Source organism: Pezoporus wallicus, unplaced genomic scaffold (genome assembly GCF_028554395.1).
Source record: "Pezoporus wallicus isolate ANWC-B61680 ecotype Strahan unplaced genomic scaffold, APGP_CSIRO_Pwel_v1 contig_6999, whole genome shotgun sequence".
NCBI classification, from domain to species: domain Eukaryota; kingdom Metazoa; phylum Chordata; class Aves; order Psittaciformes; family Psittacidae; genus Pezoporus; species Pezoporus wallicus.
The window spans coordinates 2,019,537-2,043,271 of record NW_026640180.1 but is presented as its reverse complement, the minus strand read 5'-3'; the positions used below and the strand labels follow the sequence as shown (position 1 = coordinate 2,043,271).

Here is a 23,735-nt window from a genome sequence, read left to right as displayed (position 1 = left end):
TGTGAGCCTTTCTGTGAAATTTCCGTAAAAATCCAATTTATCTACTTTATAATTTTAAAGGCTTTAACTATAGCACATGGTTTGTGTTCTCTGTAGCCTTGAAACTGATTTGTTTTCCTAAGCTTTATTGAATAGTTTGTGACCTTCCTTCTCTCCTCCAAATGTCTCTCTTTAAAATATTAATACTGAAAAGTCAAGAAAAAACCCCCACAAACATGTAATTTTGACAAAGAGATGAGAAGACAGTAGACCATGGCTCCTAAGATGAGAAAAAAAAAAGATTCCTGAGAACAGCTTGAAAACATATTTAAACATTTTAAAAGGGTGCCTAGTAGAGCAAATGTACTCTAAAAGAGTCTTCTACTTCTTTCTGTATTATCTAATTTCCCAGACTGGATTTACAGCATTGTTTCAAGATAGTGAAGTGATCTGGGGAGTGAGGGTGAATAACGGTACTTATTAGGCAATAGAAATAAATACATTAAATGAAATTGTGGTACAGTCCATTAAGTATAAAACCTTCTAATTATGCAATTAGATTTCCATGCTCTCCTTTCTATTATAACACATTACCTCCCAAGACTATATTCCTTTCTGTAAATATGGATGAATATTCATTATGAAAATCAAGACTTGTGAAGTGTTCTATTCCTGAAAAACACCACTGAAATTTCCATTATAAATACACTGGTTGTAAGCAGAAGAGAGATTTAAAAACCTGGAGGAATTTGTTCAAGTTTTATCTCTCTAAGGTAAGAAAACTACCCAAAGATCCACTTAATCTGATCATAACCTCAGTGACCCAAAGCCACGTGCCCTCTAAAAGTATTTCCAAATGGTATTTTGATTAATTTCAGGTTTTGCATTTGCACAACATATTTTGAACAAACATGAGCTTGCCCCACCCACACTCTGACCTGAATGAAAGTCAGAAGCAGTACACACTCCATATTCATATAACCTTCCTGTCAGCAAAGATAATTAAGTGATATTCAACATTATACCATCTGAACTCAGTTAGTGTCCTACCCACTCTAAATGCAAACAAAGAAAGCTCATGTCTGCCTCAAATGTATTCCATAGGCACAACCCATCGAAAATTCATCTGTTACCAGCCTCCTGCCCCAAACACTAAAGCAATTACCTACATTACAAATACTCCTCTGAGTGTGAACAATTTATAACAGTGTGCTAGTTGTAATACGCTTTCTCTTCAGAAATATCAGAAAAAATTTACTTTCTCATTTCATCCACATTCAAACCTCTAGATACTGCTATTGCTATGAATTCATACTTTTATGCCTGTAAATGTATTATTACTAGTATGGTGTTGTATTTATACTTTTAGTTGTATTTTAGCATCATGAAAAGAAAATGTTCAAGAAAGGTTTCTTTTCCTAACTTTACATTCCAAAAGAAACTTTCAAATACTAGCTTTTAATTGAAGCTCATTAAAGTTTAGAGGTCTCAAAAATTATCTCTTCTGATCAAGTCCCTTTACAGCTAAAGTTGAAAATATTCCCTTCTTTATAAATGCTTAAAGTTGCAACTGAATTATCTTTCAGATATTCTGAATGAGCAATTTGCCTATTGAACTTGCCTATTATTACTTGAGGAGCATGTTTTCTCTTTCCAGTCTCTGCTATTTCCATACATATTGTACTGTTATTTCATCAGTATGCCAATATAATATAGTAGCAGTTTGACCATACATCCTTATGACTTGATACTTCTGACCACATGGATTTCATGCCTACATTACATGAGTTGTCAATAATGATTTTGTTATAAATATACGTATTACATAAAAAAGAAATACACCAAATAAAACACAGGAATATCTTTAAGTCTAAGAGAAACCTATGGGATTGTGTGATACTTTATGGACACCAAAATATAATACCATAAAGCTAACCTTTTTAAAAGAGTGCAGGCAAAGCAATACACAAGTGCACACTTGAACGCTACCTCACCTGCTGGGATTCAAAAAGGTCTACATATAAATTTCTTCTGAGGAAAACTGTGGGTAAAAAAATCAAAGAGAATTATAAATGTTTAACCTCCCTGTATGTCAGCAATTGATTTTCAGATATCAATATAGATTTAATGGTAACATTTAAAATGCTTAATATATTTAAGAATTTAAACTGAATGTTGGCATGCATCTCAAGTCATTTTGCCTACAGATTCTGAAACTAGATGATTTAACTCAGTCTATATGAATAGCTTGATGGAGCATTGCCATTTCATAACATCAGTAGCCTACCATGACTATCTAAATTTAGATTGAAAGCTTACTTCCTTGTCTGTCTTGCAGAGTAGCAGTTCCCTTAACACTGATATTGGAAACCTCATTGCTCTCTGAGCCAAATGCAGGAATATATCTTGTCCTTTTCTGCTTCTGAAATTAAAAGCATGACCTATCTTGATCTTCCTGTTGCAATGTGAAAGCTTGTTGAATTGTGTCTGGTGTTTTTAAATGAGTCTGCTCATAGCCCTAAATCTTTTCTAAACTGATTTCAAATAATGTACATAAAATCATACAAATATGACGTGTGACTGAAGTCCTGGCCATTTCTGACTGTGAAAAACAGTTTCTTCTGGGAACTCCAAGTGCTGACTGGTAAACTCCCAATTTTAAAGGCAATTTGATGTCTAATTCTCTTAGGTTCTCAGAATTTGATGTCAAATATCAGTTTGAATCAACATATTTTTCTTCCACAGCTTGAACCAATCAGAATATTTCTGATTTCTGCTACATAATACTACTCAAAACAGTAGACCTCATCTCAGGGATGTACATTTTAGTACTTCTTTAAGTGTCACCTTCGACATTTAATAAGGTTTAATTATTGTTGCTGTTCTATTATATGAAGGAAAAAGGACAATTATTAGAATTACAGTAGAGAAAGTTAGGCACAAAGCCAAGTGCAAAGTTCTGCACCTGGGTAGGGGCAATTCCAAGCACAGCTACAGGCTGGGCAGAGACTGGATTGAGAGCAGCCCTGAGGAGAAAGACTTGGGAGTGTGGGTTGACAAGAAGCTCAACTTGCAAGCATACACTGCTTCTCAGCCCAGAAAGCCAACCATATGCTGGGCTGCATCAAAAGGAGTATTTCCAGAAGATTGAGGTAGGTGATTCTCTCCCTCTATTTCACTCTTGCAAGACTCCACCTGCATCCAGCTCTGGGGCTCCAAACACATGAGCAATGTGGGCTTGCTTGATTGAGTCCAGAGGAGGGCCATGAAGATGATCAGAGGGCTGAAGCACATCTACGAAGATAGGCTTGTTCAACCTGGAGAAGAGAAGGCTCCAGGGAGACCTTAGATCAGCCTTCCAGTGCCTAAATGGGACCTGTAAGAAATCTGGAGAGGAACTTTTTACAAGGGCATGTAGTGGTAGAACAAGGAAGAATGGTTTTAAACTGAAAAAGGGTAAATTTAGATTAGATGTTAGGAATAAATTCTTTACTATGAGGCTGGTGAGACACTGAACAGGTTTGCCCATTGAATCTGTGGCTGTCCAATTCCCTGGCAGTGTTCAAAGCCAGGCTGGACGGGGCTTTGAGCAACCTGGTCTAGTGGAAGGTGTCTCTGAGCATGGCAGAGGGGTTGGAAATACATGATCTTTAAGGTCCCTTCCAACTCTAACCATTCTAGGATTCTAGGACATTACGAATTCATATTAAAAAAGGACCATTTTACATTTGCTCACTATTTAGATTGTGCATGTTTTTATTTCATGTCTAAGCATAAAAAAAAAAGAAACAAAAGCTCCAGCAACTTAGTGACAAGGAACGAGCTTCAGCAAAGAAAACTGCAGGAAAGCATGCATGAGGTATCAAACACAGCCTGAGAGCTGTCATCAGAGTAATCATCTCCACAACTATTTCTTACTTATGAACAAATCTCTCTTTGATATTATTCCTTACTCATAAAAAAAATGAAAAATTGAAATGATTTTTTCATTTAATAGTTTTCCACATCCACTCTGCAGTCTCCAAACAAAAATTTGGAAGTCTCAGCTCCAGTGAAGAGATTATTTTCATCTAATACAGGATGATGGACACAATTTACTGTTGTAATCGTGAGGTCTTTTACCGGTTCAAGGACTGAGACAAGGTAATTTGATACAATTCTGAGCTACCATAGTTAAAACAGTGGGAATCTCATGTTTGCTGCTTTTATAATGAACTTTGCATATTCTAAGCTGCATCATTTCTTCTTGCACTTTTTTTTACCGTCTTTTTCCTAATGCCTCCAAAATCAGTCCCTATTACACAGCGAGAAAGCTGCTACAACAGCAATGCAAAACACTGGATTTCTTAATTAAACTATTAAAAAATGTGAATTATTCTGAAAATGTAAAGAGACATGGGTATGGAAGGTAATTTTACTAAAAATACAGTCTTTAAATCAATCTATTTTGAGGCATACATTTATTTATAATTACAGGGCAATGGATATCAGCACTCATTAATATAGAATATTTTCTTATTTTACATCTAATTGCTTCAAAAAAGAAAGATAGACATTGTGAAATCACTATGTAAAATGAAAAACTTTATCAGGCATGTGCTTAGCGCTACACAGACAAGAAACCAAGTTCCAGTGTCACAGGACACAATGAATCAAACTCTCCAAGAGATGGACACTGTCTGAATAACCTCCCCAGCACAAGGGTTCCCTGTGTCACATACTAAATGGCACAACTGGTTCCAGAAATAGCAGTTGCTTCTTCAGGGTGAGTGGGCACAGGTTAACACAGCTTCCAGTTTGCAACAGCAAAAGCAGCACATGCTCTCTTGTCATTGAAGATCATGGCAAGCATCTTTAGGAAAGCCAGTTCAACACCATGTCCTTGAAATAATTGTTTTTCTGGTAAGGAGACAGCCTATTTTGAGACCACACATGCTACCTGAATGAACTCTGCTTGATGTTTTTTCTAAGTTATGCATGACTTGACGTCACTAAGGCCATATAAACAAAAAAGCAAATGACCTCTTATTTATTAACTGTGAATTTTCTGTTATTTTTAATTTAGGCAATAAAGATTTACGTTTTAGGCCACTTTCCAGTCTCTTTCTCATACTGGTAAGTAGTTCTTAGTTGATATGTTAACCTCACTATGTACTGTCCTACAGAAATAAACTACTTTAACATAATCAAAACTGATATAACTTGAAAACACTAAATTGTTAATAAAAAAAGGTACGTTATGTAAAAATAATTTCAAAAACTATTTGGGGATTATATATACATATAGGCAAATAATATATTCAGACAAATGAAAGATTCTCCACTGCACCAGTGGAAACAGGAATATGGTCCCGTGCTTTGGCATGTATACTCAGGCATTCTGTGATACCGACTTTCACCTCTGATTAACTTGTCCCTTAGAGTGACTTCGGTATTTGAGATGGTAAGTCAACATCAGCATTGCTGAAGTTTACAAGCATAAATGCCTGTCACACCTGGAGTGAGACTTAACGTCATTTAACATCTCACCACTTCTGAAAATTTTCTGTACAGTCTTATTATGCCAGTTTCACCTTGTTTGTGAGACGGAAACAATACAGAAAGTTTAACAAAGATCAAATAAATGTATGCCTCAAAACAGATTTGAAGACTGTAATTAAATGATGCCCCTGCATTCTACATTACCAGCAACATTTGTTGCTCGTTAACCAAGGAAAAATGTTTTCCACTTATCATACAAAACAGTGTTCCTGACATTCTATGAGGAATTAATTGCTGTGGATAATGTGATCTTTAAATAAATGAAAGATCCGTGGTTCCATCATCACCAAAACTAGAAATGTCAAATACAATTCATCTGGGATGCAAAAGGGAAAGAAACACAACCTTAGAGTCAGAGATGCATTGTTGTCTCTTTATAGGAATATAAAGGTATTGAAGAACACACTAATTCCTAGAAAATGTTAAAAGTGAGATCACAAAAGGCTAATTTCTCTTTCCAAAAATGTGTGTCTGCAGAAGGCCAAATGTGGAGGTAATGTTGCACTAGATACATCAAAATGTATGCAACTATCCTTGGGAGACTAACAATAGAGAGAAACTCACATGTAACCAATGTGTTCAAACTGAAGAAAATTAAATGTTGTTACTTTACCAATAACTTAAGAAATTCTCTATGATAGCTTGGTTTATGAAAAACACCTAGGATTTAATCTGAACAAATATTTGTGGCGGGCTTTTTTCCTTTCAGTAATCACAATGGATAGAGGGAAGATTTAGACAATAATTTTGCACCTCAGTGGCTATGGCTGTAAAACAGCTGAAGAAATTAAATTAGAATATGAACACTGAATAGCAGTTCATATATATATATATATAAAATAATCTGATGTGTACAAATAAAGTAAACTATGATTTAGATTGAAGTATTGAACTAAGTCTTAAAGCAGAAGAATTTTATCCCTCCTATGCTTTTATAGTCACTAATACAAGTAGGCACTCAGCAGGACTAGTCTACAAATATTGGTTATAAAATTATAACATACAGCATCTTCTGTAGCTAAAATCCCACCCCAGAGGTATCAGAGTGTCAGAGTATGCTACTGGAAGACGAGTAATTATGAACCAGTCAGGTACCAGGTAAGTGTCAATGACCAAAACCTTAGTAAATCAGAAAAGATGCAAATTGCATGGTGCAGTCACTACAACTGCATGTTCTTCTGCATTCAGTATTACTCAGCTCTTTCAAGTAGTAGTCTTCATGTTACAAAATATCTGAATGCATTAAATATGGGAAATGAAATCTAATTCTTCACAATAGTATAAGAATTTAATCTGCTAGTTTTATTGACATTTCCTTTCACTTCTAAATATAAGGGCGTTTGTCATATTTTGTGTACCTGAGATGGTTTTTCACCATCTATTTTATTTCCAGGGTTTTCAGAACAATTTAGTTTGTGAATTCTACATACACGTTAATAATTTTTTGTACCAAGCAATTCAGACTAGAGCTACATTAAATATTCTTATTATTTCATGGCTTTATGACAGCAGTAGGAAACACCCTTCACATTTCAAGCTTTAATTGGTGGAACAGAAGCAGTAAAAAAAGAGAGGCTTTTCATCTATTTGAAGACTGTTAATAGAAAGTAACATTGTAGCCACCTTACCAAAAAAAGTGGATAATTATCTGCTGAGTTAGAATCACAGAATCATAGCACTTTGGAACAACTATGCAAAAAATCTAACTAGTGAGAGTTGGCACAAAGGAGCTGCAATATGCAATTAGGGACAGAGAAGAGGTAGGACCACAGCAGTCGGGAAATTAGGTTAGTATGGGCCCTCAGCACAAGTACATTCTTAACAGCACTGCACATTGCACAAGGAAGTCCCACAGGTCAAAGCCCATCTGGGTATATGCAGAAAGACAAGAGAGAGAACCTGCCTTCTGAAAGTTAGCATCTGAAGTGTAAAAAGAAGCTAGGTAGGTTATGTAGTAGACAGGCAGATAAGTAGACAGGTGGATGAGGAGTTCAAAGAAGCAAGGGAATATTAGTCACTACAGTACTCAGCTGTCTCAACATAACAGCTGCCTTTATATTGTCAAGTTAATCATAGGCAAGGTGACAGAAAGTACGTAGGAAAGATTTGAAGCAGGATAGTGAATTGGTTTAATATGCATTAGTAGTGTGCTCTTTCCATGTGCAAGGGAAAGTCACTGCAGAAGCAAGATCACTGAGAAAGAAAGCAATGAACAATAGATGGGCAAAGCAAACAAGAGCTGACACCTGAACACCATCTAAAATACAAAAGGCAACATTCAATACTTCAAAAAAAGCTCTGAGAAAAAGTAAAAGCTTTGTGTTCTACACCACTAAGAAGGCAGGCCCAAGAACAGGTGGATGATTAGAGCAACAAGCTGGAAAAATAACCTTTCATCAGTACTTTGAATAGCTTCAAGCTGGGTTTGATTGTATTTATCAAAAGAAAGAGCAATTGCAAGGTACATGCCGTACCTGTGCACCTTCTACTGAGAAAGTCTGCATTCAAAGTTACTTTCTAGACAGAAGCAGCTATGGTTAAACACGAGACAGATGTGAAGATCCTGAGAAAGGGCAAAATCGAGCCATAACGGACAGATGAGAAGGTAACAGCTTGCCCAGAATGATTAAACAAATAAACATTAAAACTTGCTCAAGTTTGGGTGATTAGACATTGAACAGATGTCTGAAAGACAGCGGATGTATTTAAGTTGGACAAAGATCCAGGGAGAGCGTAAAACTGTGAGTCACCAATACAGACCACATCCTAAATTTTCCGGACATTACATACATAGAGAAAATGGCAGGAAATAATTATGTCCAATAGCAAATCACCAGCATCCATACTGTTGGAGTCATCCATAGGATGAAATTTTGGGTTACTAAAAACTATTTGATAAAACTCACCACAATAATTACATTTGAGAGACAAGGACTTACTGATTTTGATAAATTCTGTCAATTAATAACTATTACCATTAAATTCTTAGTAAGGTTTTTCATATTTTAAAATTACCATGTGCTGAAAGGATGATGTGAATACATATTTATACCTTTATTACCATTAATAAATTGAGAACTTTATAGGAAATTAAGAGTATGGAAAAAAATAATACCTATCACTAATGTAGAAAAAAATTAAACATCCATGTGCAGAATGCACAGAAATGTGATGGAAGGATCAATCTGTACATTTTGAACAAAATACAGTAACAGCAGTGACTTGTACCAAACAAATCCACCCTACAGTTATCATGTGAGATATGAGCTCCTTGAACAAATAAACACCATCAGGAAATTCAGTTAAAAGTCATACAAAAGGAATCAGTGACACATTTTGTGAGAAACACATTATTTGCGGAAAAGTAGAAAAATTATATTTATTTGTACAGGTATGCTTTAGTGAGAAATATGCTCTTGTGAAAAACATCTTCTAATACTCCCTACGTCTTAAGTTCGTGAACTGTCTTCTGCCTCAGAATAAACTTTCACCAAGCGCTGCATTTTCTAGCAAAAGTGATGAATTCTCCTTGCTGAAAATCCGGTATGTTAGCATATCATAGAAAATGAAATCAAAACAGCAAAACCCACCAGGACAAGAAGGGAAAACCTTAGCAAGTAGAGGTGCAGGACTAAGCAAACAGCAGAATGAATTCAAGTCAACATAGTAAAGGAGAAGTAGGCTGCACTGGAAGTAGAACTATGAGCTGTGCAGAGGTTACACAGTTCTCTACCATGACTCTTGAGGAATATGAAAACAAATTTGATAGGTTGATAAAACAAAGAAAACCAAAAATCTTCAAGCAACTAGAAGCTAAAAGTCCCAGTTTAGTCTTACTGAGTGCAGCAGATATGATTGCCTCGGGCAAGCAAGAAATGTGTGCAGAAGGCAGACAGCTCATCATCTTCAAATCCCAAACACTCTGTCTTGAGGTCAGATTGACTGAACTGGATAAATTCAAAAAGACAAAGCAGAATATTGATAAAGTTTGCAGGGACATCATAAAACAGTTATGTTTTCACCCTACCAGGCTGTGTGCTCCTAAGGAAGAAGGGCATCCGAAGTCATCAGTACATTAAATCCTGGCAAGGTAAAAATACCAGCAAACACTACAAATGAGACTACGAACACCACCAGATCATCGCACAAAGGAGGATCTGACTCAGTAACCCCATGAAAAGCAGGATGTCGTGTAATCACAAGGGGCAAGATATGGAAAATTTTATTGTCAAAATAAATGGAAGTTGTATGTTGACTTTCCCTCTGACAGTATGCAGTGGACACCACAAAGCGAGCAAGCTGTTGGCTGTGGTCCATATGGGCACTAGTGACAATGGGAGAGAAGGCAGCCATGTGCAGAAGGATCTATCTGTCCAAAGCAATGTGAAATCAAACAGTAATCACTTAAGACTAAGAGTTAAAGACAGACAAACTGTATTCCTAAGAATAGGAGGTGGCAAAAGTCTTCCCTAAATTTGATATACAAAAGGAGTCCGATACGGCCATGTTATATGTACATTTCCATGCAAATCTTGGAAAGTCAACAAGGCAAGAAGGATGAAGCAATACATCTAATTTTAAGTCACAATTGATGTATGGGGCATCTTGAATATCTTGCTCAGTGGAAGATTTATCAGGTTAAACATTAAAAGAATTTCATAATATATTGTGGTAAAGGGAAAATTCACTATAGTGAGACTTACCTTAAAAAGAAGCAAATATATACAAAAGAGTAGCTGAAAGAATAAAATGCTTCCAAGTGAAAACTATATTAATTGTATTAAAGTATAAACTATATCAAGTGTTCAGAATGAAAGCAAACTATGGAAATATGTTTATTTTGAATCTATTCACTTTTACTGATCCTCAACAACCATTAGTTTTCTTTACCCTTCATAAACTCTTCACTTTCTCAAATCTTTCTGCAACAGAGTGCCTCAATCAGAAAAGTAGCTTTTCGTATCAAGCAATATTACCTCCCAGTCCTGTGACAGGATGCACATTTGTACCAGGCTTAAAATTGTATTTCTCACTCTTACTATGTACATGTATATTTGAACTCAACAAATTTAATGCTGTGAAATTTATTTTAAAATCCAGTCAAAGCATTTGCCAAAACTGAAAGCAGCTTCAACAATTTCTCCCAGGGTAATTCTATGCCTCTGTTCTTCTCCCAAAGGCAAGCCTTATGCAATTGAGACACACCTTTTTTCCTTATTTTTTTGTAACATACATTAGAAGTATCAAAAAACTTTGAATATACACGTCTTTTTAGCATTGATACCTCAGGGAACAACACTGCACTGACAGAGACAGACAATATATTTGTAAGCCTCTGATTTGGCTGCTTTATATAATGAGGATAGTGAACAGAAACAACTATTTGAGATTAAGATTAAATTTGGATTCCAATAAAAATTCAGTTAATTTAATATGTTAATACTGTTTTCTGAAAATAAATCTCATGTCTCTCTGACATGAGATTTAAAAAAAAAAAAAAGCACAAATAAAAGCATCTGTAAGTTATCAGAACTGACCCTGTATTTCATTAATAGTTCTTTCACTTAGCTTCTCTACTATTAGCATATATACCTATGTATATTATAAATAATGTTGCTTGTGGCAGCATAGCTGTAAGAAATCAGATATTAATATCATTTTCCTCTGATAATGGACAGAAGTCAGATGAAAATACTGATTTTTGGATCTGTCAGCAGTACTTGATGTGGTCCACCAAGTTTCATGCGGTGGTTCAGGCACATAGGCAACAGCAAAGGTAGGGGTTTTGTCCTTTTAGTCTGAGCGGTTTGTCTTTTTCTGCACTTGAGGTGTGACCAGACAGCTGGAATGGGAAAGTGAAAGTACATTATGGGATCTCTCACCCTGTTCTGTCTTTTCCCTCATTCAATTCGTGTGTGGTAGCTGCACACTCCAGCTGCACACTTTAGCATGCATAAGTCCATCAGCTAGCTTTAAGACAGTGCTTGGTTTTCTGCGTCCTCTTTGAACACTGGCTTGACAGTCTGCTTGGATTCACTCTTGCAATACTAATTAGCATCCTTAGTAATGGCAGGCTGGAAGCCACTACCTAAACAAGATCAAAATAGAGACTGATGAACTAGACAACGAAAAAGTACTTTCAGCCAACATTAGCAGTTGGCAATATGGATGCCCTAACACGGATGTTTTAACAGCAAAGACAGTAATGCTCTCCTTATAATGAAAGACCCATGAGCATAATATGCCAGGCTGAAATGTAAAGCACTCGGCTTGGAAGTAAATTTAAAAGCTAGTCAGGAGAAGAGCAGCACAAAAAAAGGTCACATAACTCTGCAGAGGATACAGATATTTGAAAATCTGGGTTTATTCCAGCTTGGAATGAAACCCCAGTTTTGAAATTCTATGAAAGAGATTTCAGAGCCTAGGCTCTCAAGTAGTATGTCTATCTTGGAACAACAGACCACAGGAAACTTGAAATTTTTTGGTGGAAAAAACCTTGTAGCTGGCCTCAGTCAGGATCTGAACTCTTGAAGTCATTGAAGTTTTTCCAACATTTAACTTATTTACTGAACAGAAACTGCAAGCTTTATTCCTTAAATATTGATTCCAACAGCAGTATACTGCTGGCATGATTTGTGCAATATGAGCATACTTTTTGGCTGTGTATGTGTTAGACAAATATCTGTGAAATAGAATATAAACAAAACAGTCTTATTTCATAATTATTAATTTAAAATAAATAAAAAATAACAGCACAAATCAGATTCACATTTACAGTGCTATCATGAGGATGTGCCAAATATTTAACAGAGGGTATGAAGTGTGGTGTAATTTACACATTTTAGGCATACATTTTAACCACCTATACTTTGCAGGTACATTTCTGTGCTGATCTGCAGAATATGCACAGACCTGTGACTTGGCTTTTCCAATACTAGCTCATGCTCTTACCTCTAAGGTGCACAGTTCAAACCTGGCTGATGGTTATCATACACTGGTTCTTCAAAGCTGCCCAATTTAGAATCTGAGAGATAATCACACTGATGAAGTGCTGAGCATATACCACCTACCCTCCAAACTACCTGTCTGAGACCAAACCAGCAGAGCATTCATAGAAACAGACCTTCATTGAGAAGGCAAAAATTACTCAAATATTTTATAAACCACAGAATGCTTTATGGTCACTGACTGACAAATTGAATCACACTCTGAAGGGGACTAGGAGCTACTGTACAGCTCAGGTGTGAAGAGCTCACACAAATTTCAACAGCTAGAGAGACAAAGTTATATTTTGCTTTTGACAGAACATCAAAGCACCTGGAAGAGTTCTGACACAAAATACCCTGGGGCTTTCATGAAGAATGTCTCTACCATGATATCACCTGGGGATGCTGGAGATGCCATAGGCCCCAGCTGCAGGGTTCTCATTGAAGCAGGAATTCTGCAGACCCAACAGCTCCTCTCTCCCGAGAATGGAAAATTTCAGTATCCAGTATTTATTTATGAAAAACATACCTACCTCTGAACTGCAAGGACGCATTATCTCTCTTTGTTAGTACACATCCAGGCAATTCAAACATGAGCTGTGAGATCACACATGAAAAGCTTTCATTCCTCAGAGCATCTCAAAGTGCCAAGTATGTTACTTTTGAAACTCTCTGTTTAAATTAAAGCTTGTAAGAAGCTGCTTTCACCATTGGTTGACTGAAACTGGAGAAAGCTTGAATCATCCACTTCCCTTTCCCTTCACCTACTTCCTTTCAGCATATCTCATTTCTTCTCAATGCAAAATGGTGAACAAGAGATGCAATAACTTACGAGACTTTTTTCCATTATAATCCCACAGAGAAATGTCCAGCCACATAATGAGAGTCAATTTACTTCCCTAAGCTAAAGCAAGCTGGCACTGCCTGAAGGCCCTTCTTGTGGCCTGTCTCCAAATACCTCAGAAGGAGTCAAAAGGTGCCCCTGGTGTCTTTATAACTAAATGAATGTCTCATGCAAAGCACTCTTTAAGGATGTTTTATTTACTGATTTCCTGAAGAAAGCTTGCAAAAATGTATTTCTTCATTTAATCTATTCTGAATTTGTGTCCATCTAACTGAACAGGAATGCTGGCTCATAAGACAGATAAAACACAAAAGACCAAACAAAACAGCCTTTGTTCCCCTTTTAAACAAAGTAGGCCACTAGCATCATCAAATTTCCCTTTCCTTTTTTTCTTTCTCCTTGTGTTTTCATGTCCAGCCACTGCTTCTTAAATTGTGCTGACAGCATAAACTTCTATTGCTTCTCATTCTTTATTTCTTCTGAAATACAGGAAATTCTGTAAGATAAAAATTTTATCTACCTTAAGATAAATGTTGACTCCCTTCCCAAGCAAATCTCATGTGATTCTCAAGATTACATTTCAAGAAACCCTAACACTATGGAGTATGGTATCAATTTTCAGTTTTTGTTTCAGAAAATTGTAGAATCACAGAATGGTTTGGGTTAGAAGGGACCTTTAACGATCATCTAGCCCAACCCTTCAGCAACCAGCTTTAGCAGCACAGACTGCCTTGTCACTTGTAAGTAGAGATAAAATGAGTGAACCCTACCAAGATAGCTTAGGACTCTTATTAAAAGATGAGGTTTTAGAATGGATGACATAGGCAACCAGTAGATAACATGTCTTTTCAAAATCAAAGCAAGACTTTTTACATCCATTCTCAAAATCAGCAGAAGCAGCTGTTATTTTCATTTATGGAAATTTTGAGATTAGTCATAGCCATTAATTAATTTTCCATTTGAAATCAGAGCATCCAGGACAATAAAAAAAAAAAAATATCTTTTGAAACCATTTATAAATAAGGTAAGTACTAAAAGTCCTAACTAGGGAAAAATTATGTAGGGAGGTAAGAAACAAATAATGCCTAAAGCTAAAATCAGCCCCTGATATCATAGAATCACTGAATCATAGAATAGTTACAGCTGGAAAGGACCTTAAGATCATCTAGTTCCAACCCCCCTGCCATGGAAGGGACACCTCACCCTAGACCACATCACCCAACTTGCTGCAGTCTGCAACTCCTTAAGCTCTGTGGAGACTACAAAGTCAGCTTCTGTCTGCTAAGTACTTCTAAAATAGAATAAATTGTCTTACAAGAGTGTTCAAAAATCTGACTGCTGATTATGAAGTGTCCACAAAAGCAAGGTGAATCTTGAGGTACCCAGCGTTACAGCAATTTTCTCTAATGGTATACTAAGCATTTTTATTGAAGTGTTAATATTTTTGCAGATAATTGTCCAATTTTGTTGACCAAATTTTTAAAGAAGAATTTAAGTTGACATGAAGATTACTGAAGCATGCATGGCAACAAACATTACAGCCAGAATAAAATTACAACACACATACTGAAACAAGAAGAAAAGCAGAGACTGCTCAGCTAAATTTCATAAGCAAACTCCCAACAAACATTATGGAAGGGGTGATAGGGTATAAAGTTCTATTTTACTTTTGAGCAAACTAATAAGGGAGATTCATCAGTGCCACAGGGAATGTTTTTAAAATAGAAGAAACAACTATTAGTTCTCCTCATTTCATTCTAACAGATGGGCAAAACAATTCATATATTGATTAGGATTCAGTTAATTGTGCTTCACGATTAGAAACATTCAACACTGGATTTTCATGTTAGCTAGGAAATCGGTTCTATTTTAGGGAAACGTAGGTAAGCTAATGCACTGGCTATATGTCTATTTATTTACTGGTGTGAAGGAAGGAGGCAGAACAGTTCTGCCAGTTAGGCAACATGACTTTGGAGGAAGAATTGGATTAGAAACAGTTTTGTCAGATCTTATCTCCCCTTTAAGTTAATCCTCTCTAGCTGTCATTTTACTTCAAGAAGACACTTACTCTGTGGCAGTCAATTGCATATTAGTTTTGCAGATATTCGGAGTGGACTTTTTGTAACAACTATATGAATCAGCCACCCTGAGTCCAGTAGAAAATATGCACTTTAATACAGTACTGTCTCTACTAATGTGTATATGATAGCTTTGTTTCATTAATGTGTTTTATTTTCTTTTTAATTCTGTTTGGCTGGTTGAAGCAATTTGCTCTGTATGGGAAGACATTTGTCTCTCAAGAGGAACACAACAGAGGTGTTTATAGTGAAGCTATAAATGCAGGGAGGAAGAACAAACAATAACCAAGAGTATCAGATCCAATTCAAATAGCTGGTATAACAGGGGAATATAATTAACTTTGATAGCAATTTAAGCAACCAGGACTAAGAATAACCAACACAAATAGAAGAAGAAAAGAATTATTACATCTCTAAAGATCATGGGAGGCCAGCCCCTCAGTTATTTGTTTTAGTCCAGAAAAGAGCATACCCAGCAAGATCCCAAAGAAAAGAATGCCAATGACTGTGCTGTTAAAAGCCATGAGCAGCAGAAAGAAATTTATAGGAAAGCATAATCCAACAACTGTCTGCACAACAGCAAATATTATGACATTCTCATAAAGCACATAATATATCTACTCGGTACTTAATCACTAAAGCTCCTCTTGTCTCAGATAAACACACTAAGAACTTAACTATAATTTTCATAAATATTTGTAATAAATTTTGTATAAAAATGTAGTGAAACTAAAGAGTTGCACTTAGACCCCTTAATCTGCTGCATTCCAAGTTACAGATTGTGATAGAAAGAGAATTAAGGATAGAAGAGGATACTTAAAAGCTCACTAGATAGCTCCAAAATTTGAAGAAGAGAAGAAATCTAGAATACTGGTCAAAACAAAATAACACACTACAGCTTTTGCTGTTGACAACAGAGGTAGAACTGATTCACATCTCACAACTGTGCTACCCTCCGGCATAGGCTAGAAACCAGCATAATGTGAATATCCATTTATAGTAAATGCCTAGACACCATGAAGCCAAAATGAAGAAAATCCAGAAAGAAGAAAAATGCAGAGATATGCTGTGACTTTCTTATGTTGTAGACCACACAAATGCTCCAGTTCATATTGGCTTTGGACTCAAAGTTCAATAAGGGTCTCAGACTATCAGCACCATAGTAAAGGATGTAAAATCACAGACAGTCATGGTAAGAGCCGCAGGGTATATTGCTACCACCAGGCTTGTAACATCATACAGGCATTTGTCTCACTTTTCACACTGCAAGCGTATTGCAAGATGAGCATGCCCATATCCTGCTTCTCCTCAGCTGCTGATATTGTAAAACCTTAATTAAAAGACAAAACCAATATGCAGCCAACACAAATGTCCCACCTGAGCTCCTGACTACTAATACACAACCTTGCTTTTCAGGAACAGCAAGGTACAACCCTAGTTCCAAAATTCATAACAGTGCATAGGACATGCAGATGGCCACCAGTCCCTGTTCTTTTAGTTCTCGACCCTCTGTGTTGGGACAGATTTCCCATTATGTTTCCTCTTAATTTTAGATACTAAAATAAACTACCCTAGCAACAGCAAGCACAGTATTTTGCCCCAAGAACCCAAACACTACATTGTGAACCTGGATTTCACTCTCCTACTGATACTTCCCTGAAAATACAGGAACCAAAAGGATTGCTTTAGGCTACAGACACAGTAATGACACATTTGATACAAATCCCTTTGAAGCTGATTTATTTCACCAGTGAGACTTACTTTCCACTTTCATTTTTTCTGTAACTAAAATGCTTTATCTTCACACTTGTACCCTATGGTAAGTGAGTGCATATAGAATTGATACCATCACACCATTCATCAAGCATAGGAAAACTGCATGAATTTTCATTTCATCGTTCAGCCATCAGCTGGATGGCCTACACTCATGGCTGCAAGAGCATAAAAAGTCAGGGAATTTGACTAACTGGTAAATTCAAGAACTTTCTCAGACTTTTTTCTGAAAGGTAGAATCTAGAGTCCTCCAAGACCCCGCTTCAATTCTTGCAGTTTGAAAGAACTCAAAAAGACTCTTTTGCTACATTTAAAGCTCAAAGTTTCAACTTGTTCAGCATTCTGAACAAGTTTTCTAAGCATCCCTTTACTAGAGATTTGGAAGATCCTATGAAGTAAAAAGCCTTTTAAGCCTCTAGCTCAGTTTGCAGCTATAAATTCTGTTTTTAAGGCTGGAGAAAGACAAAAAAAAAGAAAATATATTTCATTATATATATTATCATTAACAACAACAAATAACAGTGGAGTATGCCAAATGGGATTTATTCCAGCTATGGAAAAAGCAAGTATGGTCTACAGGAGTGTGCAGGTCTACAAAGCTCAGATGCTTTTCAAAAAAACAACTGGTGAGAAAGACAACCTTAAAGATCAGAGCATTCAGCTTACTTATAAGAAAGACAAAGAAGCAAACAGTCATAAACAGTGCAAGATTTGTTTTTAGCCTCTGAAGACCAGCTCTCCTACGTAAATCCCAATATAACCAATATATATAGGTATGATAAGATGACAGGCAAAGGAGGTAAAAATAGCATTAAGCAAGTTCATATGGCTGTTGCTGATCCTTCACCTTCCTCACTTCTATCAAAGAAAACTGCTTGAACAACTCTCGCCTTTAGAGACTTCAGACTTGCATTTTATGTAAATAGGATTGTTTAGAAATTCCCAGAGATCACAAATAAATTTTTACAAAGAAAATGCTGAAAATCTCTGAGGGAAATAATAATTAATATCTGCATCATGGAAAAATTACCTTTTCCATTACTATTAGCATCAGCTAACTACCAGCCACTGCCATATTCAGCAGTGCCCAGAAAATTATGATGTACATACAAATGTGCTAAGTCATCAAGTCATCTAATGGGATATACAGCATGCTTACTATGAGACCTGTGGTAGCTTTTCCAGTCTATCACTGGATCAGTTCATCACTGCTGAATTCAATTGACAAATTCTTTCTTGCTCTATCTCCAAGCTGCTTGAGAAGAAGAAATCCTTCAGGCAGTACAGCTCATTAAAAAAAACCATAAAAACCAGGGTGGGTTTTAGATGGTAGATGAATATGCTTTTACTTTTGCAGGAAACATATGGATGTACACAAAATAATGTTACTATTTATCTCATATGCACTATACAAAGGCTCTACCTTTTATCTAGGGATGGTTATATGGACTTGGTATCTATCTGGAGTCTTCCACCTCTCTATGTATGTTATCTGTTCACATCTGAACAAAAACCACTAAACAAAAACCATCTAGTTCTAGTGGAAACTACAGAATTTTTGCTATAGGTTTCAGTGGAAGTAGCACCCAGGTGCATTGGATTCCTAACTCCTACTCTCAGCTGCATTCACCTGTGTACACACGTTTATATATACATGGCTATAGATCATGCTTTTAACTAAAACTAAATTTTCTTTATTAATAAAAAGAGAAGAAAAAAACAGTTAAATGTCAGCGTAACATTCCTTAGGATACATTTAAAACCCAATGAGCACAGTGTCATAGAATAAGGTATAACAAAACAAACAACGAGTAAAAAAGACTGAGCTTCCATGAACTCTGGACACACAAAGGCTGAATAAACCTTGTGGAGAAGAAGTTGAGTAAACTTTCCTAATTCACAGCAAATAAGTTGTTTAACAAAATAAGCCTATGTGAAGTGCTATGTAACACTAAAGCAAATCCCTGTCACAATCTGTGATTTGCTGCATGATCACATCTAAAGCTAAAATCTGGTAAAATAATAACCATGTCACTTTATGAAAAAGAAAAAAAATATATACTTTTTCAAATACTTAGGTTTAAAATGACCTGTTATTTTCAATAGAGAAATAGTGATAAAATATAATAAATACCAGGACATGTGCCACCACGAATAATCTTATAGCACAGAATAAGTCTTACTCCACATTCTATTCATGGTAACCATTAGAAAAAACATGGTGAAGGTTCAATAACATAAGGCATTTTTAAATTACATTTGCTCCTAAAACATTCACCTTCTCTTTTTCACTTGCCCACTACATTGCAAGAACTCCTCAGTACTTCATTTACATTCTTCATTCTATTTTCCCTGTACATTTTAATATTTAATTTATAAAGAGTTCTTTTATTCATGAAGCAGTAGTGTAGCTTCTCTTCATTCAAGATAACCTATTTTAGTACGGTCCCACATCAGCCTGGGTTAGAAAAAAACCCAAACATTTCAATTCACCAGAATCATGTGCAGCAGTTCTTACTAATACCTAAAAGCTACATGATTTTAATTTTCTTTGAAAATTAATATAGACAAATAAAATGGCACCTACATAGGTTGGTACAATAAGCATGTCTGCATACTCACAGATCAACACGCCGGACTTATTGCTAAAACTCTCAGATTTGGCAGCTGCTAGTTTTGTTGAATTTTAATACATTTTAAATAATTATAACCTAGCTCTGTGATGCATGGTAGCTTAATTTTAAGTACCTGTTTAACAGTAAACATTGCCAATATCTCTAGCATAATCACTTGCACGCATGAAGTCCTGACATTATGGGGCTCAGCAGTTTCAAGCTGATTGCAGAATGAAGCCTTTGGAATAATTAAAAACTAATATTTTTTAATTACACAAACATATAGTGTGCAGCACTCTCTCCAGTCTGGGAACTGACAATGCCCACTGCATTGATGGCTTGAAATTTTCAAGTCCTCACAACACCTTTGATGGTTATATACATTGCCAATGCTCTGAAATTTCTGCCTGACAAGCTGCTGAATCTTGGTGCTGCAGTTAAAAAGTGTTCTCACCCCTTTCTTTAAGAGGTCACTGCCCAACAGAACCAAGGACTTTAGCAAGGGGCATCAAGGTGTACAGTCACATCTGCCAAGCTTGCTGCTGGCGTGGGAATCCCTCTGTTAAGGGGAAGAACTGACAGGGGCAGGTGGCACTGTCTCCAGCACCTAGACCAAGGCCTTACAGAGCTTGCCTGTCAAAACTCCAGCAAAACCCCTGGCTGATGCTAAAGCTCTTCTGCCCACAGCTTACTGGATTTTCAATGTGTACAGTGTTCTGCTAATCAACATTATTTTCCTCTGTATCTAAGAAACTGAATCAGCTTCAGCATCCCTTGTCGTCTTGTTATCTGCTCCTGCAGTCTTTGCACAAAACATCACATTCATATTTCTGCACATAGCTCATAAGGTAGTTTCCTTAGCTAAACAGAAATAAAGTTGTAAACAGAGATGTCCTGACAGCATACTGACCCAAGTGAGAATACCTGTCTTGCTTCCTAAAGTCTTGCTTCTCTAAGTCATTTTGCTGTCCCCAGAATCTCTGCTGCAACCTGAGTTTCCTGGCCTGTTCCTCTTACTACCCAGCCTTCTCATCCTTAGCTTTAGAAATCCTTGCTTTGCAAGGCAGTCTGAGCACAGAGGTGGTTTCTCTCTGCCCTTTCCTAAACCTTTTCTAGTGTTTTGAGATGCCTTTCTGACAAGACTAACAAGGTGATAGAGACTTTCTTGGACAAAAGGGTCCCTGCTCTTTTGCTAAAGCACCAGGTGAATTTTAATACTTTTGTATTCTGTCACTTGACCCTGGATTTTTGCTCCAGTGCTGAGCTGGCAAGGACATCCTATTCCTTTTTCTCTATTTGTCTTCATATCCTGCAAGCTCATCAGAGATCAGAAGAACATGTGCAAAAAAAAAAAAAAACCACCCCAAACCAAAAAAACAAGAGGCATACTGTTCACACCAGTCACCAGTGCTGTCAGACAGCATAGCAATTTTTGTGCAAGATGGTTGACTCCAAAGTGCTTTTCAGTAATCACAAAAGTTTCAGTGGGAATATTTTGCTTCATCTGTGGGACCTGGGTGATTATTTGAGGGTACAGAAAGATCTCAACCTACTGAAAAAAAAATAAAATAAAATAAAAAAATAAAAAAAAATCACAAGCCACCAATATATTCCTGGCAAAGCATTTTCCCAGATGCTGCCACAAACTGATCTGGGAAGAGGTCCCAATCTCCTCCATCTCCATACATCCACACTCCTTACTCCCACTAAATGTCACTATTTCAGCAGAGCTTTCCCCTTTTGCCCCTTCATCCCCAGCTCAAAGCAATGAAGGACATCAGGGAATTTGGCTGGATCCTGTCTCTCACTTTACATTAATCCTATAGTCAGTGAGGAGAAATGCTGTGATACCTGCTCTCAATTCTTCCTGCCTTTCAACACTCTACAGAGGGTAAATTAATACATAATGGTTAAAGAGAAGGTGGGTTTTATCTCTACAGCCAGAACAGCGTATTTACATCTTAATCCCCATTTTCTTGAGTATATAAGTATAGATCTCATCTCTGCGAGCTCTAGAGATGCAAAAGCTGGAAAGAAAGAAGTGATCTAACATAAAAAAAAAATGCTACTTAAAAAACACTATTAAATTAAACCCAGTATTCTTACTTAAAAATAAGAATTTCAGAGTCAGAGCAGAGATAAATTCTACTGCAAGGAATCTCAAATTTACAGACTGCCTATTTACACAGGCCAGTATCTGACTATTTACTCTGGAAAAGTTGTTACTTGCATAGTAATCAAGCCTATGCTTACTACAGCTGTTGCAGAGTGAATAAACCCTCTTCTCAGCTAAACAATGAGGGGGTTCAGCCAAATCAGCCATCTAAGAGCGACCAAAGCAGCAAAGACCATGTGAGGTCTGGGGAAAGACACCGACAGCTGAATCCAACTAGACAGCCAAAAGCATCTCCTGGGCAGAAAGGCCACAAAAAACCCAAGAGCTTGTCTACGTAAGCAGTTGCTTCTTATAAACTTCTTCTAAATCTATCATCTAAATCTATCTAAACTGAATTTCCAAGTTAAACTAACAATGCACAAGGCACAGTCTTTGGAATAAGCATGTCTACACTTGAGCTGTTTTGGAATATCTTAACCCATTGTCAGTCCATAGGCTTTATAACTTGTTTGTCTATAAAGTACAGCGGCTGGTTCAACTGCAAAACAACAATTTTTAATATCCCGTGGCAAAACTATCCCAGCAAGTTTCTCCTTGCACAGACACTGACTGAGTGCAGTTGAGTAGTTCATTCCACACCACCAACAGAAATATAGTAAGGCAGTAATCATATACCTATTTGAGTAGCTCTTTCTATTGAGAGGTTCCTGCTGTCAGCTTTACTAGTCACACATCTTGCTTCAAATAAATGCTGGCAAAAACTGTAACTGATGTTAGACACTCTCTTTGAGCCTCACTCACAAAAGAAGATAATGACCTTTCCTGGAGTCTTACAGTCTTACAGACTCCAGGAAAGGAGAAACATTGAGAGTGTTTTGTTTGTTTTGTTTTTGGGGGGGGGGGTGGGGGGGTGGTTTTGGATATTTAGCTGGGGAGAGGGATTGTGGGTTTGGATTAACTGGAGGGTTTGTTGGTGTTTTTTGGGGGGGAGAGAGGATTTGAGTGGCTAATGCCAAAGTGACAGTTCTGAAAGAAACTATTTACTTTCTTGACAACATACTTCAAAAGATGACAATGACTTTGTTACTATGCTTGAATGTGTAAAAATAAACGATAAAGTGTTGTGTTTTTTTTTAAAGAGCATTTTTCTTGAGGAACAACAGGAGTTGGTGCTTTAAGTTATTGTAGTTAGAGCCCTGAACCCTGCTGCTCTGAGGTTGTAATGTGAAGTATCTTATGGTAAAATAAACCACTTGTGACTTGGGTGATGAAAACAGTGCAGAATAATCTAAAACATGCCCACAAACTGTTTGTATCTTAGAATGCACTGCAGACATTTGGCTAGAGCTGCAACCCCTCATTTCTCAGAATTAGCAAGCTACAGTGTGTAATAAGGACAGCAGACTCCCTTGCCAAATAAATAATAGGAAAAAAAAAAATCAAAAAGAAACAAAAAAAGCCCTCTATTAACTAATGTTCCTAAAAGACATTCACTTGAGGCAACATAGTTTTTAAGCCTCAATTTCTGAAGACCTTGGCAATAGGAAAGCATAAAAGAAAAGTAATGCAAGTTACAAATAAATCCAAAGAAAAATTATTGCAGAGATGAAGTGTATTTCTATGGAACAGAAAACAAATACATTTTTAACCAGTGTTTGATGATGAAGTGTATACACACATGTTGAAAACCATAACAGAAACAGCACAGTGCTGTGTAAAAAGAACTATGCCACTAATAAAAAAATGACATGTTGCAATCAAATGTGATATGAAAGTTTTCTGTCACTAAATCCTGAAGAGGAT

General features: G+C 36.6%; 1 protein-coding gene across 2 annotated transcripts in view; it reads right to left on the bottom strand.

Moving 5' to 3' along the window:
* The window catches only part of GRID2 (glutamate ionotropic receptor delta type subunit 2), a 914,338-nt gene that overhangs the window by 451,487 nt on the left and 439,116 nt on the right, over positions 1 to 23,735 (bottom strand). The window lies entirely within an intron of this gene.